This window comes from Jaculus jaculus, chromosome 17, assembly GCF_020740685.1.
Source record: "Jaculus jaculus isolate mJacJac1 chromosome 17, mJacJac1.mat.Y.cur, whole genome shotgun sequence".
NCBI classification, from domain to species: domain Eukaryota; kingdom Metazoa; phylum Chordata; class Mammalia; order Rodentia; family Dipodidae; genus Jaculus; species Jaculus jaculus.
In genome coordinates, this window is record NC_059118.1 from 57739151 (window position 1) to 57760928 (window position 21778).

Consider the following 21778-nt stretch of genomic DNA (forward strand, 5'->3'; position numbering starts at 1 on the left):
TTCAGTTGTTTATGATTTCTGGATTTCATTCAGGTACTTATTCATGTCTTCTTTAAGTTTTTATGGACATATTTATCACAGTTCTGCTTTTAAATTCTTTGTCTGGAATTTCCTCTAGTTGGTCTCCTGGAAGGCCTCTACCATGAGAGTTGACATTCTTGGCAGGAATGTATTGCTTTGGGTTTTTGTATTACTTATTTTGTTGGGATTTTTCTCTCTACAGATATGCAGCTGTTCAAGAAAGCAGGGTGGTGGGACTGACAGGTGAGACACAGAACAGGAGGAGTGGGCTCACACACAGTGCACACAGGACGGGGGACCACAGAGGAAGAAGGTGAGGTTTCACACACACAACATAGCATGCGGCGGGCAGTTGACAAGGTGTAGGAGTGGCATGTGGAGGGGGAGCATGCTGGCTCACATGCAGTGACAGCCTGACAGGAGGGCTGGGCAGGAACTCACCCGGGGCTGTGTGGGGCTCCGGGGTCAGTGAGAAAGGGCCTGGAGAGCACAAGGGTGTCCTCAAAGTGGCGGAATTACACACGGCAGTGTGGAACACTGGGCCAAGGAAAAGAAGGTTATGCACTGCAAAGAAGTATCCATGTGGCAGGCAGTCACATGTGCCAATGGCCACATCCACTTAAAAAAAAATAATTTGAAGCTGGGGGTGGTGGCGCACCCCTTTAATCCCAGCACTTGGGAGGCAGAGGTAGGAGGATCCCTGAGAGTTCAAGGATACTCTGAGACTACCTAGTGAATTCCAGGCCAGCCTGAGCTAGAATGAGACCCTACCTCAGGAAACCAAAATGATAATAATAATTTGAGATAGTATTATTTAGTTTTCTGCATAAAAACTAGAGAAATGTATCAAGCTTTTTCTCCCTATGTCCTTACTAGCCATGTTCTTTTATTTAATTATGTTTATTTAGCCAAGAGCATTGGCATTCCTGTGATTGGTTATTCATGGTTCTGCATTGAAGTGAATTGAACAATTAGTACTTATCATTTTAGTTCAGTATCTATTCTTCTGTGATCTTTATTTTACTGCATCTTTTGATTGCATGGGTTTTATTTTGGAATTGCTTTAGCAAGGGCTCATGGGTATTCTATCTACCAGCTGTTTCCTGATTAAAATATTCTTTAAGTTAATAAAACAATAATGTAAGATTATTGTTACATTTTATATGTTATTTTTGTTATTCACTAGAATTTAACCATGGTAACTTTCTTCTTTTAAGTAAATTGCATTTCTCCCAGATGATTAAATAATTCCTTATTCTCATTATACTTAAAGTTTCCCAGTAGTTTTTAATAGCATGTATATATATATATATATATATATATATATATATATATATATATATATATATATATATCATCATTATGGAGATAAAGTTTTAGTTCTGGGAGAAGAAAACTTTTTATTTATTGATTTGAGACAGAGAGACAGAGGAAGAGGCAGAGAGAAAGAGAGAATGGGCATGCCAGAGCCTCCATCCACTGCAAACGAACTCCAGACATGTGTGTCCCTTGTGCATCTGGCTTATGTGGATCCTGTGGAATCAAATCAAACCAGGGTCCTTCACAGGCAAATGCCTGAACTGTTGAGCCATTTCCCAGCCCATTCTTATATATATTCTTAATTAAATAAATCTTCCACAAAACACAAAATAAACATGTGTTCTTTTAATATAGAAGTATTTATATCAAGAGAAATTATTATCTATTATATCTTTTAAAGGACATTTTATATTCAACTGCAGAAGACTGCCCTCGGGTTCTGTGACTCACTTGAAGGAGATGGTACTCAACAAAGCTATTCTATTCACAGTTCCAATTATTATGGCAAAAGATTACAGACACCGTCAGCAAGGGGAAAGGTACATGGGGTCACATCTAGGTACTAGGGGTGAGCATCCAGTGGTTCTCTCACCAAGGAGTTAAGACAATGCTTGCCTGTCTCATATGGTGTTTCACATACATGGAATATTGCCAATAAAGACAGTTAACCACACCTTCTCAGGATTTCACTGGGGACATCCACACAGCAATGACTGACTGCAAACATGGCGTTCATCTCTAGCTTAGCTCCTCTCAAGGTCAAGCTGATAGCTCTGACTCAAGGTTGCTATCTAATCCCATCTCTGGCATGAACTATCTTAGGTCCCTTGGTAAAATAGATACACTTTCCAGGCAGGGCATGCTAATTGTTTAGAAGTTGCCTCCTGGGAGATAGTCTATGGCCTAACCTTTCTTTGGGCAAGGTAAATCCTTTAGTGTACAATGCACAAATGCATAATACACAGATTGCATATATACACAGAGAGATAATAAGCGATAAATACATTTCTGAACATAAATATTGATGGTTGTCATGGACAAGTGTGTTATCAACCTTACAAGATTAGGAATGGAGTGACTGATGTAACTCTTGGGTGGGTCAGTCAGAACGTTTCCAGGCAGGATTGACTGACAGAGGGTGTCCTTCCTCCTGAATGGATGGCCCTTCTGGGACTGGGGACTGGATGTAAGGGAGCCCTGCTAGTAATTTGCTTTGGTCCAGCTACCTGGCCTACTCCCTTGTGCATTTTTCTCCTTCCTTCTTTCTTCCTTTCCTTCCTCCCTCCTTCCTTCCCTTCCTGTCTCTTCCTTCCTTCCTTCCTTCCTTCCTTCCTTTTTTTCTTCCTTCTTTCCTTCCTTCCTTTCTTTCTTTCCTCCCTCCCTCCCTCCCTCCCTCCTTCCCTCCCTCCCTTCCTTCTTCTTTCTTTCCTTCTCTTTCTTTCTTTCTCCCTCTCCCTTTCTTTCCTTCTTTCTTTCTTTCTTTCTTTCTTTCTTTCTTTCTTTCTTTCTTTCTTTCTTTCTTTCTTTCTTTCTTTCTTTCTTTCTTTCTTCCTTGGCCTGGCTTCCCGGGCTGCTCACTTGTGCCTGTGACTGCCATTTGGCTCTGAGGAGTGAGTTGCTTAGGTATCCTTTGACTCTTCTACTTGCATCTAGATTCAGGGACTGAGTGGCTCTTGGACTCTTCAATCCCCCCCCCCACACACACACACCCATGACAGCTGTAGTTGCGCTGCACAGCTTGTATGTTGTAAACTTATTTAATACGAACCCCGTTCTATGTTCATTCTCTTGGTTCTGTTTCTCTAGGCAACCATGGATAATGCAATGACTTATACTGATTGTTAACGTGACAGGAGCTGGGAGGGATGGGGCAGTACAGATAAGCCTGTAGGACTAACTGTGAGGGCAATCTTTATTGGGTTTACTGAGGAGAGAAGACTCAGCTGAATTGTGAGTGGCACCTTTCCATGGTCAGGGTCCTGGACTGTATAAAAAGGAGCCAGCTGGTTGTGCAGCAGCAATCATCACTCTGTTCTGCTTCCTCACTGTGGACTGACTGAGGCTAACGCCGGCCACCATGCCTTCCCTCCCTGTCACCATGGACTGTAACTGGGAACTGTAAATTGAAATAAATTCTTCCTCTCTTGAATTTTTTTTTTGAGGGGGGTCAGGTATTTGACTCAGCAGAATATGCCATGTGCCTAGTACTTACCCAGATTAAGAAGCACATTATATGTTTAAAATATTTTATTTATTTTCAAACACACACACAGAGGGAATGAGAGAAAGGAAGGAAGGAAGGAAGAGAGAGAGAGAGAGAATGGGTGTGCCAGGGCCGCTTGCCACTGCAAATGAACTCCAGACACATGTACCATCATTGTGCCTCTGGATGTACTGGGGAGTTGAACCTGGGCTGCCTTGTTTGCAGGCAAACATCTTTAAACACCAAACCATACCTCCAGCCCCCAAACACACTCTTCCCAGAACTTTTCAAAGTGGCAATACGCTCTTTATGAACCCTTGCCCTGACTTTTGCACTAACCTTTCCACATTGAAAACAGGTGTTACCATGCATCAACCTGCAGTCTCTCTGAGCTTCTCTTTTCTTTCCCCTCTGCTTAGTTTTGAAACTCAATAGCAAGTACAAAGTGTGTCAGTAAAGTGCTCTGAGTGAGGGAAATAAGCTAAACCTTCTCAGGTCAGGCCAGGCTGTGTCTTCAGCTTCCCTTCAATTAATAGCAGCTTCCTCCAGGGATGGGAGCAGTTGAGGTCACAGATGAGTCCAGGGGAGTACAGGTAGCTTGTAGGTACATGACAAGGATTCACCTGTGGCCAGTGCCACTAATTGAACAAAAGTAAATCAGAGATCTTGGGCTAGTCTGTTTTGTGCTTCTCAGTTTATGTAGCAGGGAACTAGCTTGTTCGTCATGTGTTCAGGTGGTCTGCCATATTTCCTGGGACCTTGGACATTAGGTGGGGCCATGATTCCAATTGTTGCCAATATCGTTAAAATAAAGGAAATATGTGTTACTTTGGGGTGGGATATTCAAGAGCTAATGCTTGATCAGTTCTCTTTTCACCTGCCAGAGCATTTGTAGAAAAAGCAGGGTACTAGTGACGATACTTATCAGCATGGTGTTCTAGCTGTTGTGTGGAACAATCTTTGTTCTGACCTATTGGATGTAGTGGGAGAGGAATAGGTCATTGTGGTTTGATAGTCAATTTTTTATACAGCATACCCAGCAACGCTTTGGTACATGTGTGTCACTGACTTACTTTACCTTTCAGGTGAATATGATTGTGGCCATGGTTTTGTTTGAGAGGATTCAGTTTTGCAGAAGGAATAAATAACAAGAATTTCCTTAGCACAAGGTTAAGCAAACCAAGATGCAGAATGTGGAGAAGCAGAGTCAGTCAATCCAGGTTGGATTCTGCTGGGCTGGCGAGACTTTAAAAGAAAGGTTTCTATATATTGTTGTTTGAGGAATCCTAATTCAGCCTGGAATGTTTTTTTAAAATATTTATTATTTATATTTATTTATATTTTGTAAATAACAGCACAGTTATCACTGAGCATCCCCATTTCCTCGAGAACTCTCTCTCCTGTATTGAATGCGCTGTATTCTCACTTCCTGTTTCCCTGTTGTCATAGGAACATATGCTCCTATGGGCTTCCTACTGAAGGACAGAGAAGGTTAATATTTTGAGACAGTGCTGATGGAAATATCTTCATCTTATTATACTTGTTTCATAGTTTCTCTAACTACAGAATTCTACAGATTCCCAGGTTGGAGAAAGCTTCCTGCGAATACTGGAAACATGGCTTACTACACTGTGTTCTCAAGCAGCTCTTCGACACTGTGTTCTACGACAGCGTTCAAACCGCTCTCAGCCAGCTCTCTGATTTTGGCGTCTCCTCCATTCCATCCCCAGCCCCAGAGGGATCCAAGTCTACCAGTTCCTGAACCCTAAGGAGGAAATGGAGAAAGGTCTGCAGTTCTCCCCTAGCTGGCTTGTTATTTGGCTTTCTTTGATTGGCTAAGTCAACTATCATTTGTGTTTTACCTTCCCAAATTTCACTGTACTTTGGTTTGCTCTCTCTGATGCGATGCATCACCATCATTTATGATGCTAGTAGCCTGAAGATGCCAAGGACCACTAAGGGTTGCCTTTCTCGAGGGAAAACAGGTCTTGACTTGGATAACATATGTATCTGCTAAAGGCAGAATTAGTAAACTTGAAAGTCAGTCAGAACAAGATCTCCAGGCTGGAACACGAATAAATGAAAGGATATGAAATACAGAAAACAATAAGAGACATAGGGGTTATGATGAAAATCCCCCCCCCAAATAGCATGTGTAAATGGTATGCCAGATGATAAACAGAACAGGAAAATAGTTATATTTGTTCTATGATTTTGTTGAAGACGCCTACTATGCTTTTGGAGTGGAATTCTTCTCCTTCTCCTATGCCCTGAATTCTTATATTGGATCTTTTCATAGTGTCCCAAATATCTTGAAATTCCCACTCATACTTTTCTATAAGTTTGTCTTTCTCTTTGTTGGACTGTATTAGATCTGCCACCTGGTCTTCTAGCTTAGATATTCTGTCCTCTCCCTCATCCATCCTACTGGTGAGATTTTCTACAGGGTTTTTTTATTTCATTAACTGTGTTCTTCATTGCTAGTAATTCTGACTGGTTTTTCTTTATTATTTCTATTTCCTTATTTATGTCTTGTATTGCCTTCTTTATTTCATTAAATTGGTGTCCTGCGTCTTCTTTGATTCCTTTGATTTCCTCTTAAAAATATGGAATGCTTCACGAATTTGCGTGTCATCCTTGCTCAGGGGCCATGCTAATCTTCTCTGTATCGTTCCAATTTTAGTATATGTGCTGCCAAAGCGAGCACAATATTATATTTGAATTGAGAATGATGGTGAAATTTTCATTAACAAATGAGCCATGTATGATGGTGCACAACTATAATCCCAACTTTGGGAATTGGTGGCGGGGGATTAGGGGGATTATAAATTCAAGACCAGCTTTAGCTATGTAACAAGCTCAAAGCTAGCATGAGCTACATGGGCTCCTGGTTTTTGTTTTTGTTTTTTTCCTTACTGTTTTGGTTTTTCTAGCTCAGGCTGACTTGGAATTCACTACGTAGTCTCAGGTGTCCTCAAACTCTCAGTGATCCTCCTACCTCTTCCTCCCAAGTGCTAGGATTAGAGGCATGTGCCACCATGGCCGGCTTGGGCTCCTATTTAAATAAAACAAATATTATATATCCATGAATAGCTAAGAACTTAAAGAGAAAACACACCATGCTAAGTTTATTAAGCCAACGTTACTGAAAACAAAGAAACCAGAAGAATGAAATGATGCTAATCAAAAATAAGACATTGAAACATAAATGGTCTTTATCAATTATATTTGTCAATTTTATTTAATTTTTTGCTTATTTACAGAAACATACAATGATACTGAACTACAATGTGAATACTTGAAGTTTTCTTCTCTGAACAATATTTTTTACACATTTTTCAGTGTCAGCAAATGCAATCTTTCATGGTCCCTTTTGATTATTCAACCCCTGTCAAGATAAGCATGGCTAAAAATTTACACCCAAGCCACAGCAGCTGCTAATAATTCCTGACACCATGCTAAGTGCTTAACATTTGTCAATAGTTTATGTTTGATAAAGGTAGGGCTAATCAAAATCTAAGAGGATATAAATAAGTCATATGGAAACCTTCTTTTTTGGACAATGGAACATACAGGAGCCATAGACTGTTACTAGAAAATTTTCAGTGCCAGGGATGGGATACCTTCCAGTGAGCTGTTGGCCAGGGAGGTCCCTGATACCCCCAGAACATTACAGGCCATTGCTGAGGCCTTTAGTTTCCCACCAGGAATAGATCATAAGACCTTATTGTTGAAGACTTCACATTGTTAGGCTGCAAGGCCACTGAGAAACCCTGCTGGAGCTGAGCTAAAACCTCCTCCATGTAGACCAGCTGACCGAAATCTGAAAAAAGCCATGCTGCATGCAGTTCAATGGGAGCGGAAAAATCACCAGTGAAGGTACTCAACAGTGGACACGCAAGCCTTATATTTGGCCAGCCAGGCCAAATGAGCCAACTGGTGCATGTCTGTTACGGGGAAAACCAACCGCCCTCTGATGTGACTGGAGGCCTGCTCCATGGGAGGAAATACATCCTTGATACTGAAAACCTACAGCAGGGGTAGTCATGAGCCCTAGGGGTGCAACATCTACTTCTGTCTGGCTAAAAGTGTATACGAGGTTCACCAAACTGCCAAGTACCCATATATTAATGCTACTCTTACTTTTGGTTATAGAAGCTTCTCTTTTCAGATGGAAGTGACCTTGGGATGAGTCAGAAGGCAGCATTGTGCTGAGAAGTGACAGAGGACTCAGCACTTAAATATCTCAATCACACCTTCCTTGGCTTAGGGGCCATTGTAGAAGAGGTGGCAGAAAGAATATAGGAGCTAAAGGAAGGGTAGAGCTCCTAACAACATGCTACTCCAGACACAAAATGGCCTGGATATCCATGACCTCACAGTGCCTGACACTACCCACACAAGACTCTATCATAATAGGAAGAAAAGATCATGACATCAAAATAAAAGAGAGACTGATTGAGAGGGGGAGGGGATATAATGGACTGTGGAGTTTCAAAGAGGAAAGTGGGGGAGGGAAGGAATTACCATGGAATATTGTTTACCATTAAGTTATCAATAAAATAAAAGACCTATCTTCTACCTTGAAGTTAAGAAGTGTATGTCTCCCTAGGTTTGTCAATAGTTCGGGGTTCTGGTGTGGTCATGGGCCTCAGTTGTAGCCAAGACAACCTCAGTAACCAGGATCTTTTATCCCCTCTTCTTCCTCCGGGGCCCTCTGGAGCAGCACTCTGAGCTGCAGGAACCATTTCCCCACATAGCATGATAAGAAGGAGTGTAAAAAGCTCAGCTCGGGGGAGGTGACAGTCATGAAGACGTTCGGAGAGCAGCTGAGAAATTGCAGCAGCTTCCTTCCTCACAGACTTTTGCCTGTAAAAGAAGAGACACTCTACTCTGGTCCTGTGTCATAAGGCTTTCCTATTCATGCGACAAAGCTGTCTTCTGTAATCAACCTGCCCAGTGACACTTTCTGAGAATGATCAATTCCCCACACTGAAAATTACCAATCCTTTCCTTTTCCCCAATCTAGGACAAATATTATCTTCCACTGTTTTTCAGTTTTTGTTGTGGACGAGGTTGATCCATTTTCCACATCTTTATGTAATTTTACTTGAATGTAATGACTCAAATCTGCTACTCATTTTCTTTGGGGATGCATTTAGGTATCTAACAAACACTTGAATATTCAGAAGTCTAGTATATCTTCTTTCTCTTTTTATGTTTCTGTCAATAGGAAGCATATGGCCAGTTCACAGTTTATGAACACCTGTACTAGAGAGGAGCTTGAAGAAGGAAGAGGAGATGAACTTCCATTCAGCCGTCTGTGGTCTTTATATATGATTCCTACCTCCCTCACATGCAATGTAGAGCAGTCTTGAGTCCATAGTGTAAGGTAGAATTGCTTCTCATGAAGAAATAATTCTTATGCAACCCAAGTATAAAACTTACATAGATGAAATAAAGACAAGAAGTAAAAGAAGCTGTCATCCACAAAGTAAACAAATCTATGTGAATGTTTCTCATGTCCACAGACACATTTGAAAACTATTCAGATTTTTACTGTGGTGCTTCATGTGCACTGGATATTTAAAATAATTATAGATTTTTAAAATCATAAAATTAAATAGCTCTTCTAGATAAATTGTGATGTTGATAACGATTAAATATTTATAGTTCTTAGTTTTTGTTTTGTCAGTTACTTAATGTCATCCTTGATATAATATACTTGGAAATAAGCTGCAATAAAAGGCCCATTTGTCACTTCCCTGGAATTGTTCTGTGTATTGTCTATCTTCTACCACTCTTCCTAATATGAACCAGAAGTAAAGCTACACACAGTCGAGTCTTCATTTCATCCAAGCTTTTCAATGGTCATTTTCAACCTTCTCTCAATGGTTTTAACCTGTATATAAAAATGTATTTGTGGGGTGGAGAGATGGCTTAGCGGTTAAGCGCTTGCCCTAGAAGCCTAAGGACCCTGGTTCGAGGCTCAATTCCCCAGCACCCATGTTACTCAGATGCACAAGGGGGTGCACGCATCTGGAGTTAGTGTACAGAGGCTGGAAGCTCTGACGCCCCATTCTCTCTCTCTCTCTCTCTGTCTCTCTCTCTCTGTCTGCCTCCTTCTCTCTGTCACTCTCAAATAAATAAACAAAACAAAAAAATAAAAAAATTGTATTTGTAATAAAATTTATATTCATGTCTATTTTTCTATCTATCTTCCTATCATCTATCATTCTTTCTACCTATCTACCTATCGTTTTATCTACCTTATCTATTTTTATCTAAATACATAGTCTCCACTAGTTATCACTACTCTTAGTTAAATGGCAAGTTACTAATTTGAATATATTCATTTCTTATTCCATAGGCAAACATAGCTATTTAAGTTATATAACTTATATATGTAGATATGCTAAAACACAGTTTGAGATACATACATATATATATATATATATATATATATATATATATATACACACACACACACACACACATATATATGTATGTATATATATGCATTTAGGTATCTTAAAACACTTGACTATTCAGAAGTCTATTATATCTTCTTTCTCTTTTTATGTTTCTGACAATAGGAAGCATATGGCCAGTTCACAGTTTGTGAACACCTGTACTAGACAGGAGCTTGAAGAAGGAAGAGTAGATGAACTTCCATTCATCTGTGGTCTTTATATATGATCTATATACATACATACAGTGCTTTGCCTAATATTTAAGCCCTCAAAACTCCACCTATTTGCCATCATTTCTTTATATTTTGAACAGCAAAGGATGGCTAAGGCAAAGGTATCTTTTTTTTTTTTTTTTCAATGACAGTCATTTGCAAAGATAGGAACTTCACTGGTGTGCTGTCAATTAACCTTTCTGCAATAATCAGCTACCTTATTTAATAACTTCTAATAGCCTTGAATAATGTTTTATTGATGCTTAAATATCCCACAAGAAAAATCTTATTACTTTCAGATAATAACTGTGTTTTCCTAATATTGATATCTTTCTTCCACTTTACTATATGATGTCTCACTTCCAAAGTACTGACAAATATGGCATTATCCTTGTGCACTTTTAAATTTGTTTCTCATAATTTTAAAAATCAAACATTAAACCATTAAGTATGGTATGACATCTGCTTCTTTATTATGTGGAAGAGATATTTCTTACTCCGACTGATATAATGATTTATGATGATCAGTGTTTTTGTTTGATGTTAAGATATCAGGAGAGTTTCTTTAAAATATTTTATTGATTTGAGATAAGGAGAGAGAGAGAGAGAGAGAAAAAAAAAATGGCCAGGGCCTCTAGCCACGATATGATAACTTCAGATCCATGCATCACTTTCTGCACCTTGTTTTATGTGGGTACTGGGTATCAAACTCGGGTCTGCAGTGCAGTAGTTTTAAGAGATCTAGGGGCTGGAGATACAGCTCAGTTGGCAGAGTGCTCACTTTGCATGTGTAATGCCCTGGATTTGATATCCAGTATCACAAAATGTAATTTGATGTGTTTTGTTTTAGCATTTTATAAATTTTAAAAATATTATTTATTTATTTATTTGGGAAAGGCAGAAAGAGAACGGGTATGCCAGGACCTTGAACCACTCTAAAGAAATTCCAGATATAAGCAACACCTTCTGCATCTGGATTTATGTGGGTACTGGGAAATTGAACACTGGCCCTCAGCCTTTGCAGGGTAATGCCAAAAATCTCTCCATCTCAGCATTTTATAATTTTTTTGTGTTAATATTCGTAGTAGTATAAGACTAAGGCCTTAATTACCCAACACCAGCAGCCCCACTAAAGAGGTCCCTTGGGGAGAGTGAGGCTGGGAGAGAGACAATATGAGGCTACAACCTTTGTTTAAAAAAAAAAAATATGTGGGCTGGAGAGATGGCTTAGCGGTTAAATGCTTGCCTGTGAAGCCTAAGGACCCCGGTTCGAGGCTCGGTTCCCCAGGTCCCACGTTAGCCAGATGCACAAGGGGGCGCAGGCGTCTGGAGTTCGTTTGCAGAGGCTGGAAGCCCTGGCGCGCCCATTTTCTTTCTCTCCCTCTGTCTTTCTCTCTGTGTCTGTCGCTCTCAAATAAATAAATAATTAATTAAAAAAAATATGTAAGTAGAATGATTGAGATGGAGAGGGGATATGATGGAGAATGGAATTTCAAAGGGGAAAGTGGGGGGGGGAGGGAGGGTATTACCATGGGATACTTTTTATAATCATGGAAAATGTTAATAAAAATTTAGAAAGAAAGAAAAAGAAAATATTTAAAAGATAGCCTATATAATGTTATCTTTTAAAATGTATTAAAGACTTCTTAGAATGTTATCATATAATCTTTTACAACATATTTTCAGGGTATTAAATAATGTACTATATTCTTGTGTAGGGTATGTCAGAAGCATAGATGGATATATGCATGTCTTTCTAGAATGTTGGAATTTAATGAATAGCAATCAACTCATAAGTTCTGATGATTTCCTTGGCTGCTGTTTTCCAGGTAGTTCTTGACTTCCCTTGATAACTTTTGACAAGCCCTGGTTTTTTTTTTTTTTATTTCATTCTTAGATCTTGGATCATATTTTACACATCAAACAATAACTGTATTATGTATAGATGTTATGATATAGATTACAGAATGGCTATTAAAACAATTTAAATGGCCTTTACAGGGTTCAAGGAGTTCAAAGAGGCCTTACCGGAGGGAGGCAAAGAGCTTATACAAATATAAAGATACAGTCAGGCAGTGGTTAGATATGATCACTAATCAACGCAGTTGGAGGTACCATGTAGTCAGGGCACAGGGTCACAGCAATGAGCCAGTCCTTCATACTGTGTGTCACTTGTAGAGGTAAGGTGCAAAACTACATATGGAATGACAGATGGACATACAGATATCAGTAAAGTGTATAAGTAGCACATATACCTTACTGTTAGGAATAAGTTATCTATCAGACTGTTTGTCTTACACTTTTGGACAGGTGGTGATGTCTACATACACGAGATGCTGAGTCATCCTGCTGCCGCATTCACACTTAGAGCAGAGCCATGCGCTGTTTTAAATGCTGATTGTATGATGGAACTATCCAGGGCAAGGCACTGTCTGAAAGCTACTATTTTACATCATAAAAACTGTCTTAAAGCAGGGCATAGCATGATCTCAATAGTGTGTATGATACCCACACATACATATACACATGCACACACATGTGTTCATGCATGCACATATGTACACAAATCTGCATGAACCCATATTGAGTGAAGGTTTATTGCATAATGTACTTTACTTAGAAATTGATTTTTGAGACTCTGAAAATAAAGATGATATATTTGAAGCCAGCCATTTTTTGCATCACATTCATGGACTCCCACCGGGAAATCTGTGCTACCTATACCTAACCGAAGTGTGATCACAATACAGAAGAGGTCTGTGCTGATCTTGCTGGCGCTCACATGTTGAACGTTGTCTGGTATGTGCTGGCCATGGCTAAGATGATGGACAACTTGTCTATTTCAATATTCTTCTTCCAGTGGACTGGTCTGAGTATGACTCGTGTGCTGATGACAGGAGCATACAGATTTAGTGAATGAATTCATGGCATTTAGAAATTGATTTTTGAGATTATAAAAATAAATGTGACAGCACTTGAAGTCAGGCATTTTTGCATTGTGCTTATGCACAACAAGCAGACACGTGACTGGACTTGGAAGCGGCCTGTTGTCATACGCATGCACGCTATAGGCAAAGACACAGGGGAAGGAAAAATCTTCACATTCATAGAGTGACTATAAAGTCACTTAGCAAAATGTGTGTATGAAATTAGGGATGGCTGGGCATGGTGGTACATGCCTTTATATCCCATCATTTGGGAGGCTGAGGTAGGAGGATCCCTGTGAGTTGGAGGCCAGGCTGAGACCACTTAGTGAGTTCCAGGTCAGTGCACTAGAGTGAGACGCTACCTTCAGAAACAAACAAAAAAATTTAAAAATAGGGATACAGAATTGGCACCACAATGTAATCAATGTACCATAATACTCAACTATGTACTCAATGTGCATAATATGCAACTAAACATTGTTCTTATGTATAAACTGAGCTGTGAATTAAGAGGAATGATACTAGTTTAATCTGGCTCTCATACTCACTGGATGTACTAACCACTTACAGAACAATGTATGGTAGAATTATTATTTAATATTTGGAGCTGTATTAATATAGTAGTATTACAAAATACTAGAGTGATAACAAAACAGTATAAAATGAGGGTTCTCTGTGAGAAGTTTCTATGTAATTGATACATTGAATTCTAAGTAATTACTGGCAAATTATAAAGTAGTCCATAGCCTGATGTTATGTATGGTTCTTTGGGATTTGCGCTTCTGTTTGTAGTCTGGTTTCCTACAGTTATGACCTTATTTCTTTCTGGTCTTGGACCTAGTGGAACTTAGTATATTCAATGTGGAAAATAAAAAGATATACCTGTTTTATTTAAGCTGTTTTGTCTTTTTATCTTTATTTCTCTGGAATAGGGTGATGGAAGGCTAGGTACCACTGGAACTAAAAGGCTGTTATCGCCAAGAGATCATAAAAAAGTAAAATTTGATTTTTATTTTATTTTGGAACCTAACTTCATACCAAAAGTGGATAGTCACAGGATGATTTGGCTCTTGAAATTGTGAGTTTTTTTTTTTTGATATAAGTTTTTTAAGTATTCTAGAGCTCTTGAAAGTTTTTCATTGAATCATGGCATTATAGAGCTGGGATGGGTTTGATAAGCCTTCTAGAAAATTCCCATTGCCCTTTGCAGGATGGTTACAGAACACCACTGCTAGGTGATGACTGCTTTGAGCCCTTCTGCTGATGGAGGGCTCATATCTGTAAAAGCACAGACTGTTCTACAAATATGTGCGTGATTGTAGATTACAGCAATCTTCTTTCTCCTCTGACAATATTCCCTACTTCATCCAAAGACCAGATGAACCTCTAAAGCAGCTAATATGGTCACTATTTCTACATAACAAATAATCATGCTTCGTATGCAGTACTGTGTTGCGTGTGTAGATGCCCCACGTGCACACAAGAGGAGGACGTTGAGTGTCCTTGATTGTTCTTGCACTTTATGTCCAAGACAGAGTCCCTCCTTCAAGTTGGTGCTTCAGCGAGGCAGGCCGAGAAGAAAGCCCCAGCCATTGTCTACCTCTGCCCTACTCAGCACCGAGGATGCAGGCATGGGCAACCGTGCTTAGCCTTTGTCATGGGTTTTGGGGATTGGACCTCAGTTCCTTGTGCTTGTGCAACAGGTAGTGTTACTTAATGAACCATTTTCCCAGTCCCAAGAGTCAACATTTTAAGGCTAATTTATTCCATCTCTTCTTTGTGTTCATCAGAAATCTGTTCCATAAATACTGATGGGCTTTGGTTTTAGGTCCTTGCTATTCCAACAGTGGCACTAAACATGCATTCCTTTTTATTAGTGCCCTTCTACAGAGAACTGTATGGTCAGGAACACCAGGATCCAAGATCCACTTAAAACATAAACAGTATGGGATCTTGAAGAACTGGTGCCTCTCCTAATGGTAGAGAAAAGAATGACTGGTAGCCTTTTTTTTTTTTTTTTTTTTTTTTTGAGGAAGAAACTAAAGTATAAAGAAGTAATATGACTCACCAGAGTTTCCAAACAATTGACTGGCAAAAGCAGAATGAAAATCAGAAAAGCCCCCCCCCCCCAAAAAAAAGGAGAGAGAGAGAAGCTCACAGCAGAAAGTCAAGAAATGCTTACATTTAGAATTGGTTCATTTTTCAGAAAATAATCCCTGAATAATTCACTTAAGATGTGAAAACTCACTAAATAACATAATTAAATCCTATAGATTCTACTGTAAACAAATGCTACTCCAATCAAGATGATCTTTTAATGGGCTGGAGAGATGGCCAAATGATTCAGGTTAAGTTCCTCAATTCCCACATAAAACCAGCTGCACAAGGTGACACATGCATCTGGAATTTGTTTGCAGTGGCTAGAGGCCCTGGTATGCCCATTTTCTCCCTCCCTCCTTCTTTCTTTCTCTCTCTGCATCTCTTTCTATGAAATAAATAAATAAATAAATAAATAAATAAATAAATAAAATATTTTAAAAGATGATCTTTTAAATCTGAATAAAAAATACAGTAACTTAAGAAGCTAAGTGTGAGAAACAACACTGAATACATAAGTAGGTTGCCCTCTATAGGATGTACTGCTTATCTTTTTTCTAATATGTTTATCAAAATACATGCATGTCATAAATTATTCTGTAGTAAATACATGTGTGTCATAAATTATTCTGCAGTAAATACATCCGTGTCATAAACTATCCTGCAGTAAATACATCCGTGTCATAAACTATACTGTAGTAAATACATGTGTGTCATAAATTCTTCTGCAGTAAATACATGTGTCATAAACTATTCTGCAGCTTGGACATTTGGTCAGTCAAAATGCTGTGTGATAAAATACTGCCAGAATTAACCTTTCACGTATGTTATTTGACCATTTCTAATAATTTTCAGAACTATATCACAGGTCAATGAATATAATATTTTTATGCCATTGATATGTATTAAAAATTTTCCTCATTGCTAACATTAAACTATTATTCTTTCTTATCTTGAAAACAGGTCATTTAAGTTTGCATTTGCTTTATAACCAATGAAGTACAACATTTTCTTAAAATATCTTCATAGTTGTATTCTTTTAAATTCCATTCCTTCACACTGACCTTTTATGTGTTAGACATTTTATTATTATTATTATTATTATTATTATTATTATTATTGAGGTAGGGTCTCACTCTTGCTCAGGCTGACCTAGGATTCACTATGTAGTCTCAGGGTGGCTTTGACTCTCATAGCAATCCTCCTACCTCTGCCTCCTGAGTGCTGGGATTAAAGGTGTGAGCCACCATGCCGGCTAGACATTTATTATTTAAAAAAAAAATATGTGCAATCTTTTCTCTTAAGTAGATCACCTTTAGTGGCTCATCTTTATTGTAAAATTTCAAAAGTCTTTCTTGAGATTTTGTATGTCCAGACTTTCTTATGTTTTCCATATTTCATCTTGAAATATGCATTCAAAAATGAAAGTAACAGAATGATAATGGAGTCAGAAATGCTCCTACATTGAGCACAAGGCAGTGTAATTATTTCTGAAAGCACCAGCTATAGGCACACTAAATAAACGCAACCTGAGCTTTGGTAAGAAAGGAAGAAAGAGAGAAAACTTTACCTGCATAATGTTTCAAGAACATTTAGCTACCTTTTTAGGTAACGAAACATGAGAGTTAAAATGCAGCAAAAGAAGGAAAAGAGCAACAGACAAACCATGTCCTGACACCCAAACTGTTCATAGAAAAGAGCTTGGATAGCCAGGAGAGGTGAACTTTGAACAATTTACTTAAGTTCAAAGGAATGGGTATAGCTATCTATTAGCTATTATTCTACATATAGAAAGTATCAAAGGGATATTTGGAAATTATGTATATTCTTTTTTCAGATAAATAGTAAAGAATCACAATTAATTTAAATCCTGGGGTAAACTGTTGTAAAAAGATTAGAGAGAGCTGGTGGCCATTATAGGATATGTCATATTGTCCAAGGATTTAAGGTGAGATGAATGGCACTCTGCTTTAGAGAGTGAATGTGACTATGGACTGGATGTGACCAAAAGATGGATTTCTCTTATCTGTATGTGAGCACCGCCTGCTGGTCACCATGGAGCACACTGACCTTGACATGGTGCTTTAAACCACAGGTAAGATGGTATAATTATGGATGGAGATGAAGACACTATGGAAAGAGAGCTATTGATTTCAAAGTATCTTGTGATGTAAAGTTTTAAGAACGATTTTACAAATGGCGCAAGGTTGGAGAAAAAATAATCTACTCCAATATGTGTAGGTGTATAGATTGACTTAATCTTTTTTGTTTAATTAGTTTTGTGCTCAGTGAACACAGTCAACTTGGTACTGTTGTTAGCCTCTTCCCTGTCCTCCCCACAGGGACCCTCCTAGTTGGGGTATATGGGTCATGAATTGTGGGGTTAGCCATCAGTTATGGGTAGGAGGAAATGTCTCTGTATATTATGGCCCAACATGTGGCTCTGACCTTCTTTCTGCCCCCTCTTCCACAAATTTCCCTGAGCCATATTGGGTTCATTTTAGGTCTGCTTCAGTGGTGAGGTCTTGGGAGCCTCTGTGTCTCTGGATTTCTGGTTTGCTAGGAGTTGATTGTTCTCTGTTTATCTCCTTCACCCTTCTGCTGGTATCAGGTTCACCAAGAAAACAGCACTCTTGCTTTTTTCCCCAATTATTCTTAGTTTCAGCTGGGACCCTTTTGAGGTAGGATGGGGTGGTTGTCTCCTTAGGATCTGTGTCTATCTGAAAAAGAGAAGCAGATTCTCCGACGGAGAATAAAGTTAGCACCAGATAAATGGATAATGCTTTTGATGTGTTGTTGGATTTGGCTTGTGAGGATTTTGATCAGGATCTTTGTATCTAAGTTTGTTAGGGAAATAGGCCTGTAATTTTCTTTTCTTGTGGCATCTCTGCCTGGTTTCAGTATTAGGGTGCTACTAGCTTCATAGAAGGAGTCCCTGCTTTCCAATTGTGTGGCACAGTTTGAGAAAGACTGGTTTCAGTTCTTCTGTGAAGGTTTGATAGAATTCAGCTGAGAAGCCATCTGGACCTGGACTCTTCTTTCTAGGGAGGTTTTTGGTTAGCTTTTCAATCTCAATGGGTGTGATAGGTTTAGCAGATTAATGTGCTCTGAGTTTAGCTTTGGTATGTGTCCAGGAATTTATCCATTCCCTCCATATTATCAAGTTTTGTGGAGTAGAGGGTCTTGAAATAAGTCCTGAGTAATTCTCTCAATTTCACTTATGTCTGTTGTGATCTCTCCTTTTTCATTTCTAATTTTGTTAACTTGAAGTATCTATTTGTTTTGCTTGATCAAATTGGCCAGGGGTTTGTCAATCTTGTTTATTTTTTTAAAGAGCCAGCTAATTGTTTCATAAATTTTGTTAATTATTTTATTATTTTCCAATTCATTAATTTCTGCTGTGATCTTAATTATTTCTTTCCATCTGGAGCTTTTTGGGTTGGATTCTTCTTGCTTTTCCGTGCCTTTAGGTGGGTGGTTAGGTTATTGATTTGGAATCTCTCTGTCTTTTTTATGAAGGCATTTAGTGCTATGAATTTTCCCCTGAGGACCGCCTTCATTGTGTCCCATAAGTTTTGGTATGATGTGCTCTCATTGTCATTCATTTCTAGAAATTTTGCAGTTTCATTTTTTATTTCATCCACTACCCATTTATTGTTTAAAAGTGTGCTGTTAAGTCAATTTGAAGCAGGTGGGACTTCACATTAACTTCATCTTAAGAAAGTATATATTGGGGCTGGAGAGATGGCTCTGCAGTTAAGGCACTTGCCTGCAAATCCCAAGGACCTAGGGGGATGCAGGTCAACCCTATGGGGGGTGTGGGTCATGCCACTTGGGGACAGCAGTCAGTTATGGAGTAGAGACAATGTCTCTGTGCAAAATGTCCCAACTTGTGGCTCTAATCACCTTTCTGTCCCCTCTTCTGCAAAATTTCCTGAGCCATGCTGGGAGCATTTTAAGTCTACCTCAGTGATGGGCACTCAGAAGCATCTAGATGTCTGGTTTGGTAGGTGTTGAGTATCCTCAGTATCTTTCTCCATCACCCTTGTGCTGATATCAGCTTAACTAAGAGAGTAGGCATTCTTGCTCATTTCCCCAATTCCTCTTTGGTTTCAGCTGGGGCTGGGGTGCAGTGTGCTGGGTCATTTATCTCCTCAAGTCCAGTTCCCATCTGATAAAGAGAGCAGATTCTCCAAAGGAGACTGAAGTCAGCACCATTTAAATGGGATAACCGTTATTAATTTAGAGAGAATTCAAAGGGTTTAGGGACTTTTATAGTCTAAAGTTTGTGGGAGGTTGACAATGGAAAGCAGAATCATTATCTGGATATGATTCTGACTTGTTTTCCAGTTTCAGATATGGTTTCCTTTCCACTGAGTAGATTTGTTAGCCAATACAAGAGTAGTTGGTTACCCACCATGGCTGTGTGCCACTATTGCACTTGTGTGAGCATCACATCAGGTTGTTTGCTTCTGAGTCACTTAGACTTTGAGTTGTTTGAACAAATGTTGGCCACTTTCCCCTGGTAACTCATGTAGCATCTTTCAGCACTAGATGGGCTAATTATCTGAGGACTGGCTTTCCTCTAGATTCCAGTCAGGTCTCTCCATGGTCTGTGCCAACAGTGTTTGGTGTCTTCAGCAGTAGGGTCTTACCATTAACCTCTGGTGGGTAATCAAGTGCTCGGTAATAATGCCTTCTTAAAACAGGGTATCTCTTTTCCACATGTCTTTGTGGTGTGCCTGTATGTATATATGAGTATTGACACATGTGTGTATTGGTAAGTGTGCATATGTGTGCACATGCATGTGGAGGCCATAGATTGATATCAGCTGTCTTCCTCAGTCACTTTCCACTTTATTCTTCGAGACAAGGTCTCTTGGTGGATCTCGAGCTCACTGATTCAGCAAGGCTAGCTAGTTAGCAAGCCCTGGGGATCAGCCTGCTCCTCCACAGAGTTGAGATTTCAGGTATGCAGCATGATGCTCCGCTTCTGGTGAATGCACTTTGTGCATCTGGATTTATGTGGGGGCTGGAAATTCACACCCAGGCCGACAGGCTTTGCCTTTCACCGCAGAAGCATCTCCACAGTCCCTTTCAACGTTTATCCTGTCTAGTCACATTGGGAGGAATTGATGGTTTTGACTGGGAATAGCTGTAGAATTGCTAGATAAAACACAGGATTCCCAGACAAAAATGACTTTTAAGTGAACAACGAATAATCATTTAGCATAAGTAAGTTCTAAGCAGGATATACGAAGACTAAAATGTTATTTACTATATATTGAAATTTCACTGAATATCATGGATATTTAATTGTAAAATTTGGCAGTCATATGAAGTAGAAATAAGCACACTTTCTATGATTACTGAAAAGATGAACAACAAGAAATAGTCCCATAGAGATCCTGAGTTTTCTACTTCTAAGCATCTCAAGTTGAATGTAAAAGTAACACAGCTAGGGCTGGAGAGATGGCTTAGTGGTTAAGGCACTTGCATGAAAAGCAGGGTCAGTTCCTAGGACCCACGTAAGCCAGATGCACAAGGGGGCAGGTGCATCTGAAATTCATTTACAGTGGCTAGAGGCCCTGGCATGCCCATTCTTTCTCTCTCCCTGTCTCTCTGGCTGTCTATTTCTCTTTCAAATAAATAAATAAAAGTAGTATGCCCCCTCTTCTGAACCTGGAGTTGGAGAATTACTAGCAAAGCATAAATAAGTCTTATAAGGGCTGGAGAGATGGCTTAGTGGTTAAGTGCTTGCCTGTGAAGCCTAAGGACCCCGGTTCGAGGCTCGGTTCCCCAGGTCCCACGTTAGCCAGATGCACAAGGGGGTGCACGCATCTGGAGTTTGTTTGCAGAGGCTGGAAGCCCTGGCGCACCCATTCTCTCTCTCTTCCTCTATCTGTCTTCCTCTCTGTGTCTGTCGCTCTCAAATAAATAAATAAAAAATTTAAAAAAAATAAGTCTTATAAGTCCATCTTAACATTGACTTGTCTACAAGCAAAAAACAGTCACGGCTTGATTCTGAAAGCACGAGTAAGTCACAAGACTTGGCAAAGATAAAGCATTTCTTTTAGGTTGAACAGTATAAAATATCCATATTTGTAAGTAAATAATGATTGATGGCAATTTTATATGCTTTACCATAATATAACTCTTGGAAGAATGAAATAAATTGCTTCCCTCTGAAATAGACTTCCCCCAGGAAAAATGCAGAAAAAATGTAATGGTTTGGACTGTATTCTCAAAATACCTTAAAATTTGCATACATAACCTAAAATAAGCAGTCATGAAGTTCTAAAAGCAGAGTTGCATTTTTAGATATTTAAAACACATATGCAAATGAAAGCCATGAGGTATGGAATGAATAGATTTGAATCTAGAAATATAAATTCATGAAGCACAAGAGAAGCTCAAGTATTTCCAAAAATTAAAGAAGAAAACATAGATAAAATGAAAAAACAATAAGATGAAAGCTTAGCGATGTAGAGCATCAGGAAATATTTTCCTTTACACATAGTTGCA

The 21778-nt window shown here is 39.1% G+C and overlaps 1 non-coding gene across 1 annotated transcript; it reads right to left on the reverse strand.

The window, feature by feature from the left end:
* Positions 1–6144: 6144 nt before the first annotated feature.
* Positions 6145–6251, reverse strand: LOC123455721. The gene has a single exon (XR_006634096.1). It is a non-coding gene; the product is annotated as a U6 spliceosomal RNA (small nuclear RNA).
* Between the last annotated feature and the right edge of the window lie 15527 nt (positions 6252–21778).